The sequence below is a fragment of the Lissotriton helveticus genome, chromosome 11 (genome assembly GCF_964261635.1).
Source record: "Lissotriton helveticus chromosome 11, aLisHel1.1, whole genome shotgun sequence".
Taxonomy (NCBI): Eukaryota; Metazoa; Chordata; class Amphibia; order Caudata; family Salamandridae; genus Lissotriton; species Lissotriton helveticus.
Genome location: NC_136072.1, coordinates 986,669,560 through 986,685,716, shown reverse-complemented (window position 1 = coordinate 986,685,716; position 16,157 = coordinate 986,669,560). Strand labels below are relative to the sequence as shown.

General features: G+C 45.3%; 1 long non-coding RNA gene across 1 annotated transcript in view; it reads left to right on the top strand.

Moving 5' to 3' along the window:
* The first annotated feature begins 1,635 nt into the window (after nucleotides 1–1,635).
* The window catches only part of LOC144791404 (uncharacterized), a 56,774-nt gene continuing 42,252 nt past the window's right edge, over nucleotides 1,636–16,157 (top strand). The window contains exon 1 of the long non-coding RNA XR_013602381.1: nucleotides 1,636–1,705. This is a non-coding gene — a long non-coding RNA (uncharacterized LOC144791404). The remainder of the gene's footprint in view (nucleotides 1,706–16,157) is intronic.

The following is a 16,157-nucleotide window of genomic DNA, read 5'->3' as shown; positions in this document are numbered from 1 at the left end:
AAGCTGGGGCTGTCACAAAAGAGAGGCAGGACAAGAATAAACACATGGGTAAAGATGGAAACCTATTGAGATTTTCGGAAATCGGAAAAAATAAATCGGACATCTTTTCTTTCAAAGAAAGTTGGCGCGTATGCAGCACCTAATCCACACTGTTATCTAACTTGCATCAGTGTTGGGGCTGCGGCGACACTCGTGTTGCACCGGCTGCAATGGAGAGCTCTATCTACCAAGGTCTGGGCTACTTTGGTACCCAGACACTCAGGATGAGCAGATCAGGTGCTACGCTGACCCACAGATAGGCAACACTATCACTCAGGCTATGCTAGTATTACAAATGGCTTGTGTCAAATTGATCCCTAGATTGCGCTCCTTAATGCCTATCCTAACGCCGACCATTAACCAATCAGTGTCAACATTAAAGCTATTATGCATATCGCCACAAATCCTGCTTTCAGTACACGAATACTACTCTAGGACCTCTGGATGCCGCTGAAGAAACAAAACAGCAAGACTCTCGCCGGCCCGTTGTGGCTCGCAATGCCCTCAACCGGCCAGCACGCGCGCGCTCCGTCTTCACAACGGAATACCGGAAAGGAAGACTATGGACTGAGGAGGAGGCCCACACATGGCTTCCCTGACTCTCTCTCTCGCTCGCTCTCTCCGCCTCCCACCGCCCCAAACGCCGCTTCCTTACCCAGGTTCTGTGTCAGGAGGATGGTGTAGGGCGGGCTGTCCTGCTGAGGAGCATCACTCTGGCACGCGCACCACCGCAACAGCAGGGCGAGCAGCCACAGTACCGGGTACGGCCAAGCCATCGCCAGTCCTCCGCCGTTGGGACAATGCAGCTCGGATGAAGATAACGGCCGCTCGCCGATTCACTCAGCCCGCTAGGATAAAGCCAGGCGGACATGCGCAGAGCGGCCTCAGCCCGCCCCCAGCCGCCACGGCCCTGACAGGCAGAGCACGTGGCGTAGCTGTCAGAGCCCGAGCGGGGAGCTTGCTGTGCAGGTCCATGGTTGCCTATAGCCTGCCCATTGGTATGACTGCTGGCCGCTGTAGTTTGAGGATGTCGAACTGCTGATTTAGAGTCTCTGAACGATTTCCCACTGTATGGTGTTCAGGATCGAAAACCTGCTTTGGAGCAAGCGCCAAGAGCAAATTCGTTTTTATTATTCAAAGACCGGTCGGACTGTGAAGTAAAGAGTTGCCAACGTTTCAGCTTAATTTGTGCCGGTGCTTAGCACCGGCACTTACTTCTCAGGGCCGGGTCTATTACATTTTTCTCTCCCGAGCGGTGGGCCCAGTAATTGTTAATAAATAAAAGTAAAAGAACATCCGTAATCAGTAAAGAAAGCATACTTTGCTTTTATTCAATTTATATATATCCAGATGGTTGGAGTAAAGTCTTCCACTTAAAAATAGCGGTCCGTCAGCAATGTTTTAGGTATTATAGGTGTCCTTGATTGGATTGAGGCCGGGCCCGCCGCTGCAGCGCAGTGTTTCTTTTCACTGGCTGGAGAATGAATACTGCGCGGTGTCACGATTGGCTCCAGGGAAGCGGAAGCCCCAGTCACTGGTGGCGAGAGCAGGAGGGGCCAGGCAGCAAAGGGTGTATGCTTCCAGAGCCCCCAGCCATGTGGAACCCCTCCTGCAGAAGCCTTTCACAGACTTGCTCCGGCTCCTTCTGGCTTTTTAACCTCTGCAGGTCAGTAGAGCTCACAGCGCAGTTCACGGAAGACTCTCGACATCAGCTTGGCCCTTGTTTAAACATAAAAAATCACCAAGAAAACGTTTCTATAGAGATTATAAAATTATTAACTTGCATGGTGGCTTTGCTATTTGTGCTGCGCATGCCTTCTAATGGCGTAGTAGCTTTGAAAGTCAACAGTAATTGAGAAGACGAACGGCAGGTCTCCTGTTGAAAAAACTCTCCACCAGGAAGATGAAACGCATTTTATGTTTTAATCGTAAGCGGCTTTATTTAAAAACCTCTAACAATATTCGCAACACGTTTTAAGTGCAAACAAAACAGTTCTCCGATTGATGCACGGGCTGAAAATGAAACTATACTCTAGAATCCCATAAATTGAGGGTCATGGGTAGCAGCAGAATGGGGGTTAAGTCCAAAGGGGTGATGTGTTAACTTTTACTTTTTTTTTAAAATTTCTGTTCAAAATAAAGTAGAAACAAAGACCTGATAGAGCGCGCGAGGTCACCCAACCAATAATTTCGCCGCTTCCGGCCCATATATTTCAATTCACCATATACATTGACCGGGTGACTTCACGGGCTGCTACCAATTTGTGTGAATTCCCTACTGTTATTACTCAGCGTACCCGACTTACCATCCACCGACACGGGTACCTATGACCACAATGGATCAGGGAGCTAGCTGTAAAAGGAAAGGCAGCAAAATACAACTCAAATATGACATTCAATACCTTTGTAAAATGACCACGGACAACTGGAAGTTTTAAAGTCTTTATCTAAAGTTCGTTTTCTGAAAGCATGAGATTCACAAGGATAAGACAATCGATAATCAAGATAATGAAAAGTACATAACTATAGAGAAATAAAGTCAGGGTAATCATGGAAATGCTCATATGGGATGCAACAGGAAACGCTATGCATTTAAGGCAAAAGTTCTTTGGACAGTTTAAGAAAGGCCGTTCTAGACCATATCAGAAAATGACAAACTGCAATGCAAAATATGATTTCTAACAGGTAGGGTAACATGGGAATACGTTATAAAAATATGCAAATGACTTTACGTTTTCAATAGTTTCAGCAAAAGCATGGAAAGTTCAACATATGCAAAGGTGTGTCTTTATTGAAGCAAAAGACAGAAAATAGAAAGGTGCAAGGTTTAAGAGTTTAGAGCAATATTTACCTAGACTGGTGTGGAAACCAAACCCTGGCCAAGGGTCAGTTAAGGACAGGAAACCCTCAAGGAAGGATACCCCTCAAAGGACAGCAGGTGCAGAATGGACACCCAGGACAGGACAGGAAACCCTCAGATTAGAAATCAGGACAGGACCTCAGGACAGGAACCCCTCAGGACAGGACCGCTCAGGACAGGACCGCACTCGCAGTTTGGAAGCAACGCCTGCGCTCCACCCTCTCTGCAGTTATCGATCAAGACCCCGATTGGGTCAGCGAACTCCCAGCAAAGTGCTTCGCCAGCACTTTAAGGTTTAGTAAAACCTTAGTCTATGGTCAATTTCGGACAGAGTACTCCGCAGTACTCTGTATCTTCAGTCACCTATTGAGTGCGTTGGGTCAGTGACAGGTCAGCTAAACCAGACAAGTCGGACAAATTCCCTAGGTGAACCCAGGGTAGATATACAGTTTGGGGACGGTGTACCACCCCCCAATGTTGCAAAGTGTCAGAATCCCGCAATTTGGATTGGTCCTAAGGTAGGATTTGGGTAACACACCAATCAGAACACACTATTTCGATGCCTACTTTGCATCTCTGGGTACCGCCTAGCGAGATTGGGGTTCTCATGTGAAAGTCCAGGGAAATACAATGACAAGTTTACATTGTTTCAGAATGGGGACACATGTCTCCGTCCTGCTGAGTTCGCAGGTCAGCTTCTCAGGAGCATCTTGCCCATCCCTGCCAGCTGGCTGAGTTCCACCAGCCAAGGTTGACTTTTCCCCAGGCGGACGGTCCTGCGCAGTAAGGACCTCCAAGATGGCTTTTGGCTCAGTCAGACCCCCATTTCCCGCGGTACATGAAAAGTAAGCGAGAACAAATTAATACATAAAAATAACGTTATGAAAACACATCATTGGATTTGTACTTTCAACTTATCACTATAAAATATACTTATGCAGTCTAAATGTTAGCTACATATACACGGTCACAAGAGCAATGGCACGAGCAGTACCACGTTACTGCCAAAGCTATGTATTACGCATGCGCAACTATTTCCCTCCAAACCTGCAAACACGTCAGGACACGTGAGTGTGACTGACGCATGCGCAGAAGCTATTTCAAAGCAGCGGCCATTTTATTGACTCGAATTATTCGTATTAGAAATACACATATGCAAGCTTCATTCATTTTCGTTTCAAACATGAAATAAAAGTTAGTAAGACGTACAAATTATTACTTTTGTTACACATGAGCGAGGTTCATGAATACGGCAAGTCGCAAATGCGAAGCTTTGCTTCATCAATCCCCTCTTTGATGATATTTACTATCATCACAAAACAAATGGAACCAGATGCCAACTTTTCACACCTTATACAGCTCTATCTCTTCCAGCAAGCTATTCAGCTTTTCTCTCTCGTTTTTGGTAGGGTGAGAATTCTTCACCCTTTTGTATATCTGATTATTCATTTCCTCTAATTCAAGCTCATCCACACTTCGTTTCACTCCTCTGACATTCACTTGATGCTTTCCGGTGTGTTTACGACACTTGCAACAGACAAATATGAAAAATAGGATAAGCCCTATAATTCCAATTGGCATCAGTACCTTAAACAATAAGCTTTTACCTAAGCCAGCAAACCAATGACCTACATTTGAGAGACCATCTACCAGTCTCTTCCAGGCACTGTCAACCTCGAATGGTTTGAGTTCTCTTTCCAAATTAGTAATGTTTTTCACGTATCTTTTGAGCTGCACACTTTCGTCCGGAATATAAGTGCAACAATGTTGCGCCTTCAACATCCGGCAGACTCCGCCCTCTTTTGCTAATAAGGTATCAAGAGCAAGTCTGTTCTGCAAAACCATTGATCTGATCGCAACCAGTTCGGTATTGACCAGCAGAAATCCATGAGCTGTGTCAGTAGACAACACATCCACTATAGTGGACAATTTGCAAATTCTGTGAGTGTTCAGAACCACTCCCACTCCAGGTATCAGTGCACTGAAAATACTACCCATTATTTCACCTATGCTTTCTCTTTTACTACGCACTAAGCCATTAGTATTTTCACTGCTTCCAGCAACTTTGTTCACATGGTATATTTTCGGGAAGACAATGCCAAAGTAGCAGCTTCCATACCAGTGATCCGGCAATTTGAAATAAGCCTTGTCCCCACATATATAATAAATTCCAGGAAACACAGGCTCTGACCCATTTTTGAAACCCCATCCTCCAATTACCTTGTAATTATGTTCGCATTCACTGGAACCAATGAAAATGTTATTATAATAGCTAGTCTTCTCGCGGTGAAGACATAGCTTGCCTTTCTTTTCAAAATCCAGCAACAGAGCAGGACCCGCTCCACCATTTGAGGTGCCTTCCATGTTCTCAGCCCATTTTGGCCTTTTCTGTGTTTCGTCATCTGCCTTTCTTTTTATTTTTATTCTCCTCTTCTCTGCCATGTTCAGGAACATCTTTTCCTGCTCACGCAAAGAACAGGTCAAGTTATCTCTGTGTGCGTCACCTATGTCTATATTACCTATAGTCAGAAAGTATTCGCCCATATAGCGAGTAACGTCACTTTTAGTATGTACAGGATTCAAGTTCCCACGTATAGGGAGTTCAGAAAAGATCACGTCATTGTTAGAGTAATAGTACTGTAACGGTCCTCTTTTGTAAAATAAGCTAGCTAAAATGCTACAGGAAATTCCATAGGTCAGAGGCAGGTGATGATATGTCACGCCTTCAGCTACAGAGGTAGGTAGCTTCATGCAGACATAGCAATCTTCAATCTCCATAGTCTCTACATGGTGTATTAACAAGTTTGCGAAAACATTTAAATGCGTTCTATTCTTTACTCCATGATAATGTAGTCCTCCCTCATCTGATGCTTCTAGGTCTCGTTTTGTTTGTCTGAGTGCTCTCTCATGTATTGCTACACTTTGTGTTGTTAGTTCTTCAGTCTCAGTATTTACAATTTCAGTAGGGTCAACATTAGTATTTTTGCTCACCGCAAAAGGAATGAAAACTGTTAGTCCTATCCAGAGTAATATCACTATAACTATACTACATACACATACCTTGCAGCATGTTTTGCAACGACTGCAACTAGGTCTACCATTCACGTTTGAATCAGACATTTTGGCTCAGAAGAAGTTTCTCGACCCCTCTTTGTGTCTTTACACCAGTAGCTTACTTTGTGCAAATTCACGGTGGCTCGTCTTCTTCTTCGGCAGAGTATTCAGGGACTGGTTCTCCGTCGCTTTCGTCAGTTAGATCAAGATCTTCAAATTCCTCCAAAACGAGCGTCCATTCAGGAGACTTGTACTTTTTGTTTTGTCTTTTTATTCGATCACTCCTTCTCTTGGAAGTGTCTTCTGGTTGTTCTGCTATGCGAGCACTTCTTCTTTCTTCTGCACGTTTTTCTTCTACTGTTTTTATTCTCAGTCTCAATTTCTTTATGTATCCAGGCTCAATGTGCTTTCTTTTCTTAAGTCTTTTAGTTGGTACCGAGACCTCGTTTCTTCTCTTGCCCTTTTATTTTCATTAGTTTGTGGAAATTCTGTTTCAGTTTCTTCCCCTTCTATCTGGCTAGTTCCAGGGCTAGCATCTATTTTTCCTGCCTGGTTACTAATCTGGCCTTGTTCAGGACAGTTTTGCATTTGTTTTTCAAAAGTCTCTGTTTCTGTTTCCTGAACACGTTCTTCTAATCCTATCTGATCCTGTTCAAGCACTTCGATCTCTTGATTTTCTTCTGCTCGAACTATTACGCTATGTCTAGTCTGTCCCTTTTCGACATCAGGAGTCAGTGGAGGAGTATCAATCACTTGTTCTGACCCTGTCTGACCTTCTCCTTCCTCAGTTTTGATGTGAATCTCAAGATCCTGAGGTTCTTCGCCTGTGCCTTGCTTTTCCTCTCTAGTCCACTCTCTACCTTCACAAAGTCGCTCTCTTGTTCGAATGGGGTCTTCGGTGAGATCAATCAATGGTATCGACTCCTCTGGCCATATGCTCGGCAGCTCGTCTTCAGCTACTTCTGGCTCAGTTTCTTGGACCCCTTCAGCAGGCTGGACTCTTGGTAGTTCGTTATCAACTATTCCTGGGCCAACGTCTGCTGATCCCGCAGCTTGACTGGTACTGGGCTGTACGTCGTCAGCTACTTCTGGTCTGGCTCCCGCAGAGTCCTCTGCTGGACGCCCTTCTTCTTCAGGCTTTTCGTCTGGTAATACCTTCTGGGTGTGGCTGGCGTGTATCCAATGTGGAACCCCTGCACACTTTACTGCTGTGGTTGTTACCAGGATCACCTGACGCTTCTCTCCCCACCTTGGCTCCAGGCAGCTCTTCCGAGTATGCTTCTTTATCTTGACCCAGTCCCCCGGGACCAGTTTGTGGAGAGGGGTCGTTGGATTGAGGATGGCGTCTTCTCCGATCTGGCGAGAGATAGAACGCACTTGGTAACCTAATCTCTTGCAGTATTCAAGCACCAAATCATCAGTAATACTCAACAGTTTGCTTCCTGGTACCCATGCTTGTCTCATCACTCTTCCCATCAGGATTTCATGGGGACTTAGGCCTGTCTTGCGGTCAGGAATACTTCGGAGTCCCATCAGGACCAAGGGCAGGGCCTTTACCCAGGTCATACCAGATGCATCACACAGTTTTGCTAGTCTGTTTTTGATAGTTCCGTTTACTTGTTCCACTATTCCAGAAGCCTCTGGACGATATGCACAGTGGAGTTTTTGTGTTATTCCAAAGGCCTTACAGAGTTCGTCGATTACCTCATTCTGAAAATGTCGGCCTCTATCTGATTCAATAGTGACTGGAACCCCGAACCTAGGTATCAGTTCTTTAAGTAAACACTTAGCTACTGTCATTGCGTCATTTTGGGGCGTAGGGAAAGCTTCCACCCACTTCGAAAATAGGCAGACCATGACAAGGACATATCGTTTCCCTTCACAACGTGGCATGGTGATGAAATCAACCTGTATTCTCACAAAGGGACCCCCGGACCTCCCAATTTTTCCCAGTTCCACCGCAGTTCTTTTGCCTGCGTTCATCCTTTGACATGGGAGGCACCTCTGGCAGAGGGACTCTGCTACTTTCCTGAACTTTTTACTGTACCAAGTCTGTTGGAACACTAGAATCATGGCGTCCCTACCAATGTGTGATCCTTCATGTATCAATCTCGCCATTGTGCTAAGTAAGTGTCTAGGTAACACAGGCATACCAGTTGGGCCCAAGATGACACCATCCACACGTCTTGGTCTACACCCGTCTTCCTTCCACCTCTCTCTCTCTTTTCAAGGTGCCGCCTGCTGCCACTCTTTCACTTCATCCCATGTAGGCACTTCTTCAAACACTTGAAGTTGGCAGCTGGTTCCGGGCCCCCCTCGTTTTGGATTTATGATATATCGATCTCTGGCGCACCATTGGGCCACTCGATCAGCAAAATCATTTCCCAGTGATACAGTGTCCATGCTCTTCTTATGAGCGACACACTTTACCACTGCCAGTTCCTGTGGTAACTGGATTGCCTCTAAAAGGTCTTGAACCACTTTTCCATTTCGAATAGGGGTACCTGATGAAGTCAGGAACTCCCTTTGTAGCCACAACTGGCCAAAGTCATGCACAACCCCATAACAGTACTGACTATCAGTATACTCTGTTATGCGTAAGTTTTTCCCAATTTTGCAAGCTTTTATCATAGCTATCAATTCGGCTACTTGTGCAGACTTTACGTCAAATAGATAACCTGCTTCTTCAATTTTTGTTAAGGAGACTACCGCATAGGCGGCACTCAGGCCTCCTTGCTCATGTCTTAGACATGAACCATCCACAAATAATTCCTTGTCATGCACAGGCAATGGTGTTTCTTTAATGTCTGGGCGGGGCTTGGTGTTGAATTCTGTTAAATCAATACAATCATGCTCATCATCCACCCCACCTTCCATATCTATTGGGTCGGGGAGCAAAGTGGCGGGGTTCAGAATACTGCACCTAACAATGTTTACATTTGCAGCACCCACAAGAATCCTCTCGTATTTAGTCAGCCGACTAGGGGTGAGATACTGAGTCTTCGTCCTGGTCAGTAAAATTACCACTCCATGTGGAACATACACAGTTACAGGATGTCCCATGACAATGGGCTCACTCTGCTGTAAACTTGCGCAGGTAGCAGCTACTGCTTTCAGACATCCTGGTAATCCAGCAGCCACTGGATCCAGGGTGGCAAAGAAATATGCCACAGGCCTTCTGGTTGTGCCATGTTCTTGTGTCAGGACTGACAACGCGCAATTATCGCGAGTGTCACAGAATAGGGCAAATTCCTTGGAATAGTCTGGCATTCCCAATGCAGGGGCTGTACACAGACAATCCTGTAGTTTTGTGAAGGCTGTTAAGCTTTCATCATCCCATTGTACAACATCCGGTGTTCCTCTCTTGGTCATTTTTATCAAGGGCCTAGCTAGGACTGCAAATCCCAGAATCCATTGCCTGCAGTATCCTATCACTCCCAGGAACATTCTGATCTCTTTCTGAGTACGGGGTAACTGCATCTTTTGAATTATTCTCACCCTTTCTGATGTTACTTTCCTGACACCTTTCTCTATCTGGTGCCCCAGATATTTCACTGATTTTGCACAGAACTGTAATTTGTCAGGGGCTACTTTATGTCCCTTCTCACTCAGGTGATTCAGTAGGGCAATGGTGTCAATCACACAATCCCTATGACTTTTAGACGCTACCAAGAGGTCGTCAATGTACTGCACTAGGACAGAGTTTCCAGGTAAGACCAAAGTTTCCAGACATTTTTTCAAGATCTGATTAAAGATAGAGGGGCTCTCTGTGTACCCTTGAGGGACCCTGTTCCAGACATACACGTGACCATTGAAGGCAAATGAGAAAAGAAATTTGCTATCTGGATGCAAGGGAATGGAAAAGAATGCATGACATAGGTCTATCACAGTGAACCACTCAGCATCCCAGGGAATCTGATACAGAATCACTGCTGGGTTCGGGACAATAGGGCAGCAGGGGACCACTATCTTGTTGACTTTTCGTAGGTCCTGCACTACTCTATACTTGCCACTAGGCTTCTTGATGCCCATAATCGGTGAGTTACATGGGCTACTCAATACTTCCTGTATGATGTTTCCTTCTAGTAATTTCTGTATTTCCAGAGTGACACCTGCTCTCACTTCTGCATTCATTCTGTAGGGTTTAGTATTGGGGTATACTGCATTGTCCTTTATTGCTATCTGTATGGGGTCCACGTTTTTCATTAACCCTACATCTTTCCCAGTAAAGTCCCATACTTCTGGCTTCACTGCTTCTTGGAGTTCTTGGGGCAAATCCTGCATAGTCATTCGTTTAATTTCTGAGTCAGGTCTGATTAACATTAATTTATAAATGCCATCTTTATCTGGGGTCTGAATTTCAACGCCCTTTGGTGTGCAAAAGATGGTACAATTCATTTTACACAGCAAGTCACGGCCCAGTAAGTTCACTGGACTGGTGTCACAAACGACAAATCTATACATTTCCTTAAAGTTTCCGATTGAGATCTCCATGGGCTTGGTAACAGGAGTACTAATCAATTGATTAGATACACCCACTACTTGGATGGCTTCTCCCGAGAGGGGTAGGTTTGGAACGTCCACTGTTCTCACAGTAGAACGGGTAGCACCAGTGTCCAACAGAAAAGTGACATCATTTCCGTCAACCTTTCCTTCAATGTATGGTCCGGACTGGTCTACCGGCAAGGAGGCGCCAAGTACGCACTCCTCGTCCTCCCCTCTCAGGCCCCGTCAGTACTGGTCATCACAAAGGAAGGTATCATTTAACAAATACTGCGAAGTTGCTGCATTTCTGTTCTCATTGCTTTCCCAGACTTCTATCTCATCACCCTCTGTGACTTTTCCCTTATATACTTGCTTTGGAGCTCGGGGCACCTGAATTGTTTTTACCTGTGGTTGAGTCTTTCTTGGTCTTTCTTTCTGCGTCTGTGGAGTTAAATCAGGTGTTTTGGGGTTATCGTCAGGCAAATAAGGACACTCGTTTCGCCAGTGTCCAATTTCTCCGCACTGGTGACAGGGAAATTTCTTCATAGCCTCTTCTCTGCTCATTTTGGGCCGGGGCTTACCTCCTCCCCCACCCCCAGGACCTTGGTTCTGAGTGTTTTTGACCATATTACTCAACTGTTTTTCCTGCTGTTCTGCGAGCTTCACTTGAGCCCACATAACCTTCTCCTTGAGAGCCTTTTTCTTTTCTGCCATCTCGTCCTCGCAGTACTTTGCGTACCGCAGGACCTCGTCTACCTTTTTGGTATGCCAACAGATCTTATTATCCTTTATCCATTGACAAATTTCGGGTCTTAAACCGTTTACAAACCTGTAAATGAAATGCGTCATATCCTTCATCTCGATGTTATCTATACCACTGTAGGTTTTAAACACCTGCAACAGCCTTTCATAATAGGAGTGTATTGTCTCGTCTCTTTCCTGCGTCGTTCTATCTATCCTGGTCCAATCAGTTTCCTTTGCTGGCACCTTATTTTTCAAATGCTGAATTACTTGTTCATATTTTTTCATTACTTCAATCGATGGTTCCCCTGTGTTAGAGTCCCTCGGGTACTCCTCACTAGGCCAGGCTATGGCTATTTTACACTCGGTCCATAGATCTACCGGGACCACGATATCGAAAAATCCATCTAGGTCTTTCCACAGGCATTTTTGCACCTTTACGAACCTTTCCACCTGCCGGTACCAGTCAACTGGCTTTTCGCGCAATTTCGGGAAATCGTTAGTAAAGGACACAATATCCTGTCTGGACCATGGAACGTGCACATACCTCCCACCTGGTACTTCACGCATGGGGCATAACTGTTCGGGCTTGTCTACTTCTCTCAAAGCGAACTCAGGGGTCGCTTGTCTGGATCGAGCCTCATCTTTCTTTCGTGCCCACCTGCTTTTCCATTTTTCCACATCTCCCCATTTCTGCAAAATTGCTAACAATTCTTTAATCTGCAACTTTTTCCCTGACACATTCAAGTTCTCTATATCTTTGTCTGAGAATTCAGCTCTGTAAGGTTTTTGCAAGGGCTTGGACCTTGAAATATCTACCCCCATACTAGCTGCAGTGTCTGTCAGCTTTTCGTGGAGTACTCTGGTACTTCTGGTAAGGCTTTTACACATAAACAGCAATTCTTCTTCAGAATAGGTATTTAATCTGTCTAATCCCACATTTCCTGCCATTAATTCCTCTATTTCTACCCTCAGTTTGTAGAGGTCTAAAGGTTTCGTTTGCGGAGTCTGTTTTTCTAACTCACAACTCCAATTTTCAATTTCTTCCGGAGTTACCAGAGAGACACTCCTAGTACCTGACGTTGATTCTAATTTAATTTCTTTCGCATTAAAAGGATTATGCCTCTTCTGCACTCCCTTCCCGGTCTGTTTGTTGGGCAGGTCCAAGAACACAACTTCGGACTCGCACTCACTGGACTGATCGTCTATCAGTAGGGGCTCTTGCCTTGGTGGGGCCATGATTGGGTTAATAACTGGAGGGTTTGGACTTCCCTGATTATTCCCATATAACGGAACCACTGGTCCAATTGTTACCGGAATAGTCAATGCTTCAGGACTGTTATTTAACTGGGAGATTTTCTGAATTATTTCTGTTCTCTGTCTAGCTAGGGCCTCTTGCTCCCTTTCATCTAGTACTCTTCCTAATGTCCGGTCAGGTATCATCTGTGGGGTCAGGTGAGGGGTAAAACTCGGGGCAGTAGGATGCGTTTCACTTGGTCCTCCACCATAATTTGGTTTAGGGAACAAAGTTCCTGTGCCAAATGACCTGCGCTCTTCCCCATATGGAGGCTGTAAAAAGGGCATTCCTGAACTTAATTGTTTTTCTTCGTTTTCATAAAGAGGTCTGGGGAAAAAGGCTCTCTCACGGGAATATTTTTCCTCCGGGCTCACGGGCACTCTAGGATATATATCTCGTACCTCCGCGGGTCCGGGATCCTCAAAATAGGGCAGTACCTGACCCCCTCCCCCCCTACTTAGGGATCTGTCCTCTTCCTTAATAGATGGACGCTGGGGATTCTCTCCTGCACTGGAAGGTCGGGCTCCTTCATTATAAGGGGGCGGACTCCGTGTAAAGATGTCATCTAATAATTCATCGTCTGACTCCCCAAGAGCTCCCCAATGCTTACTCTTTTCTGTCCTTTTCTCTCCCGCAGAAGGGGTACATGCTGGCATCATGGGAAACAGACCCTCAACAATCATGCTCTGTCTCCATTGTTTCATCCTTTTATCCCTGGTCTCTTGTTTCAGCCTTGGGAACCACTTGGTCAGACCTTTGTCCATTCGGGGTTTCTCTCTTTCGAAAGCCTCAATCTCCCATTCCTCTAATGCCTCATATTGCGTTAGTCTCGGTCTGGGATGCAATTCATTCATTCGGGTTCTCAAATTAAATAAAATCCTACCATTGAAAGTACCGTCTAACGGAAAAGCCAATATTCCGTCATCTTTTGTGTACTTTACCCAATTTTCCAACCACACACAGGTATTGTACCCTCGATCAAACATCATGAAAGAGGCGGGAGTATTGGGTGGTGGGACAATAACGCCCTCTCTGGATTTAATCGGTTTGTCCGTTTTGAAGTAATTCTTTACCCTATTTACAAGGGACATTTTTCTCTTAGTTCCGTACATAATATCGTATCTATTGGCTTTCCACTGATCCCTTTCAAACCCTTGGTTTCTTGGATCGGGTCTAGTCTCTGGACAATACGAGTGCCACATACGATTTCTACGCTTAACTTTGTTTACAAAGTTACCTCCAATCAGAACGCGTCTTGCAATCCCGTGCGACCAATGGGGTGCACGCGTTCAAATAGTTTCGACCAATGGGTGCGCGGCCCCTTCGTGAGACAGTTCTCACGCTTCGGCGCTCACCCCTCCTTCACAATTCCAGCCCCGCTACCCGCCCGTTGTTTCTACCAATCCCAGCGCGGCACGGAGTGACGTCAGAGACGCTTTGCGACTGACTCCCTCCCTTCACAAGGTAACGGAAACTTTCTTTCTTTCTAAAGTGCTAGTGCTTGGTTATTTTACAACGAATACACATTCGCCACAGTGCTCAAGTGTCTAGACAGAGAAAGATTTATTTTACTGCAAGTAAACTACTTCCATTTACTTTTCACGCGCTGCGGGTAGATCTCTTCCGCCTACCCTTCACTCTAGCATCGGTGAACCTGTTACTTCCCTAAACTCATCCACTTCTCCGGGATATATCTGAGTCTAAGGTTTCTCAGCGGACCCCTCTGCTTTCACCCAAGCTCCGATGAACCTGCTACTCTTCCGATGTGACCCTTACTAGGTTACGCCACTATGGGAATTTTGCCAATGAACCTCGTTACTGACATTTATTCACACACGTATTCAGAAAAAACCCTAGTTAGTGCTTCCCTGTCCACTTAACCTGCACCTAACTTTCCTCGAGCCTGCGACCTCAAGGCAAATGGATTCTATTCACCACTTTGCCTTTTCAATTCCCCGGGGAGTTCGGACAACATTGAACGAGACGGTTTACAAATGCATGAATTAATACATATAACAATATAAGAACAAGAATAACAATGATAAAACAATTCATAAATTTCAAAGCAGCGTATTCTCAAGAGAATGATCAGGTCCCTCGGAACGGCCGCTCTTGTAGCAGCATTAATATACTAGCAGCTACCGACTTGACTAGACTAACTAGTCCTACCTAACCTTTAACTAGTCCCTAACCATACCTCTCCTACCAGAAAAACTGATAGAGCGCGCGAGGTCACCCAACCAATAATTTCGCCGCTTCCGGCCCATATATTTCAATTCACCATATACATTGACCGGGTGACTTCACGGGCTGCTACCGATTTGTGTGAATTCCCTACTGTTATTACTCAGCGTACCCGACTTACCATCCACCGACACGGGTACCTATGACCACAATGGATCAGGGAGCTAGCTGTAAAAGGAAAGGCAGCAAAATACAACTCAAATATGACATTCAATACCTTTGTAAAATGACCACGGACAACTGGAAGTTTTAAAGTCTTTATCTAAAGTTCGTTTTCTGAAAGCATGAGATTCACAAGGATAAGACAATCGATAATCAAGATAATGAAAAGTACATAACTATAGAGAAATAAAGTCAGGGTAATCATGGAAATGCTAATATGGGATGCAACAGGAAACGCTATGCAATTAAGGCAAAAGTTCTTTGGACAGTTTAAGAAAGGCCGTTCTAGACCATATCAGAAAATGACAAACTGCAATGCAAAATATGATTTCTAACAGGTAGGGTAACATGGGAATACGTTATAAAAATATGCAAATGACTTTACGTTTTCAATAGTTTCAGCAAAAGCATGGAAAGTTCAACATATGCAAAGGTGTGTCTTTATTGAAGCAAAAGACAGAAAATAGAAAGGTGCAAGGTTTAAGAGTTTAGAGCAATATTTACCTAGACTGGTGTGGAAACCAAACCCTGGCCAAGGGTCAGTTAAGGACAGGAAACCCTCAAGGAAGGATACCCCTCAAAGGACAGCAGGTGCAGAATGGACACCCAGGACAGGACAGGAAACCCTCAGATTAGAAATCAGGACAGGACCTCAGGACAGGAACCCCTCAGGACAGGACCGCTCAGGACAGGACCGCACCCGCAGTTTGGAAGCAACGCCTGCGCTCCACCCTCTCTGCAGTTATCGATCAAGACCCCGATTGGGTCAGCGAACTCCCAGCAAAGTGCTTCGCCAGCACTTTAAGGTTTAGTAAAACCTTAGTCTATGGTCAATTTCGGACAGAGTACTCCGCAGTACTCTGTATCTTCAGTCACCTATTGAGTGCGTTGGGTCAGTGACAGGTCAGCTAAACCAGACAAGTCGGACAAATTCCCTAGGTGAACCCAGGGTAGATATACAGTTTGGGGACGGTGTACCACCCCCCAATGTTGCAAAGTGTCAGAATCCCGCAATTTGGATTGGTCCTAAGGTAGGATTTGGGTAACACACCAATCAGAACACACTATTTCGATGCCTACTTTGCATCTCTGGGTACCGCCTAGCGAGATTGGGGTTCTCATGTGAAAGTCCAGGGAAATACAATGACAAGTTTACATTGTTTCAGAATGGGGACACATGTCTCCGTCCTGCTGAGTTCGCAGGTCAGCTTCTCAGGAGCATCTTGCCCATCCCTGCCAGCTGGCTGAGTTCCACCAGCCAAGGTTGACTTTTCC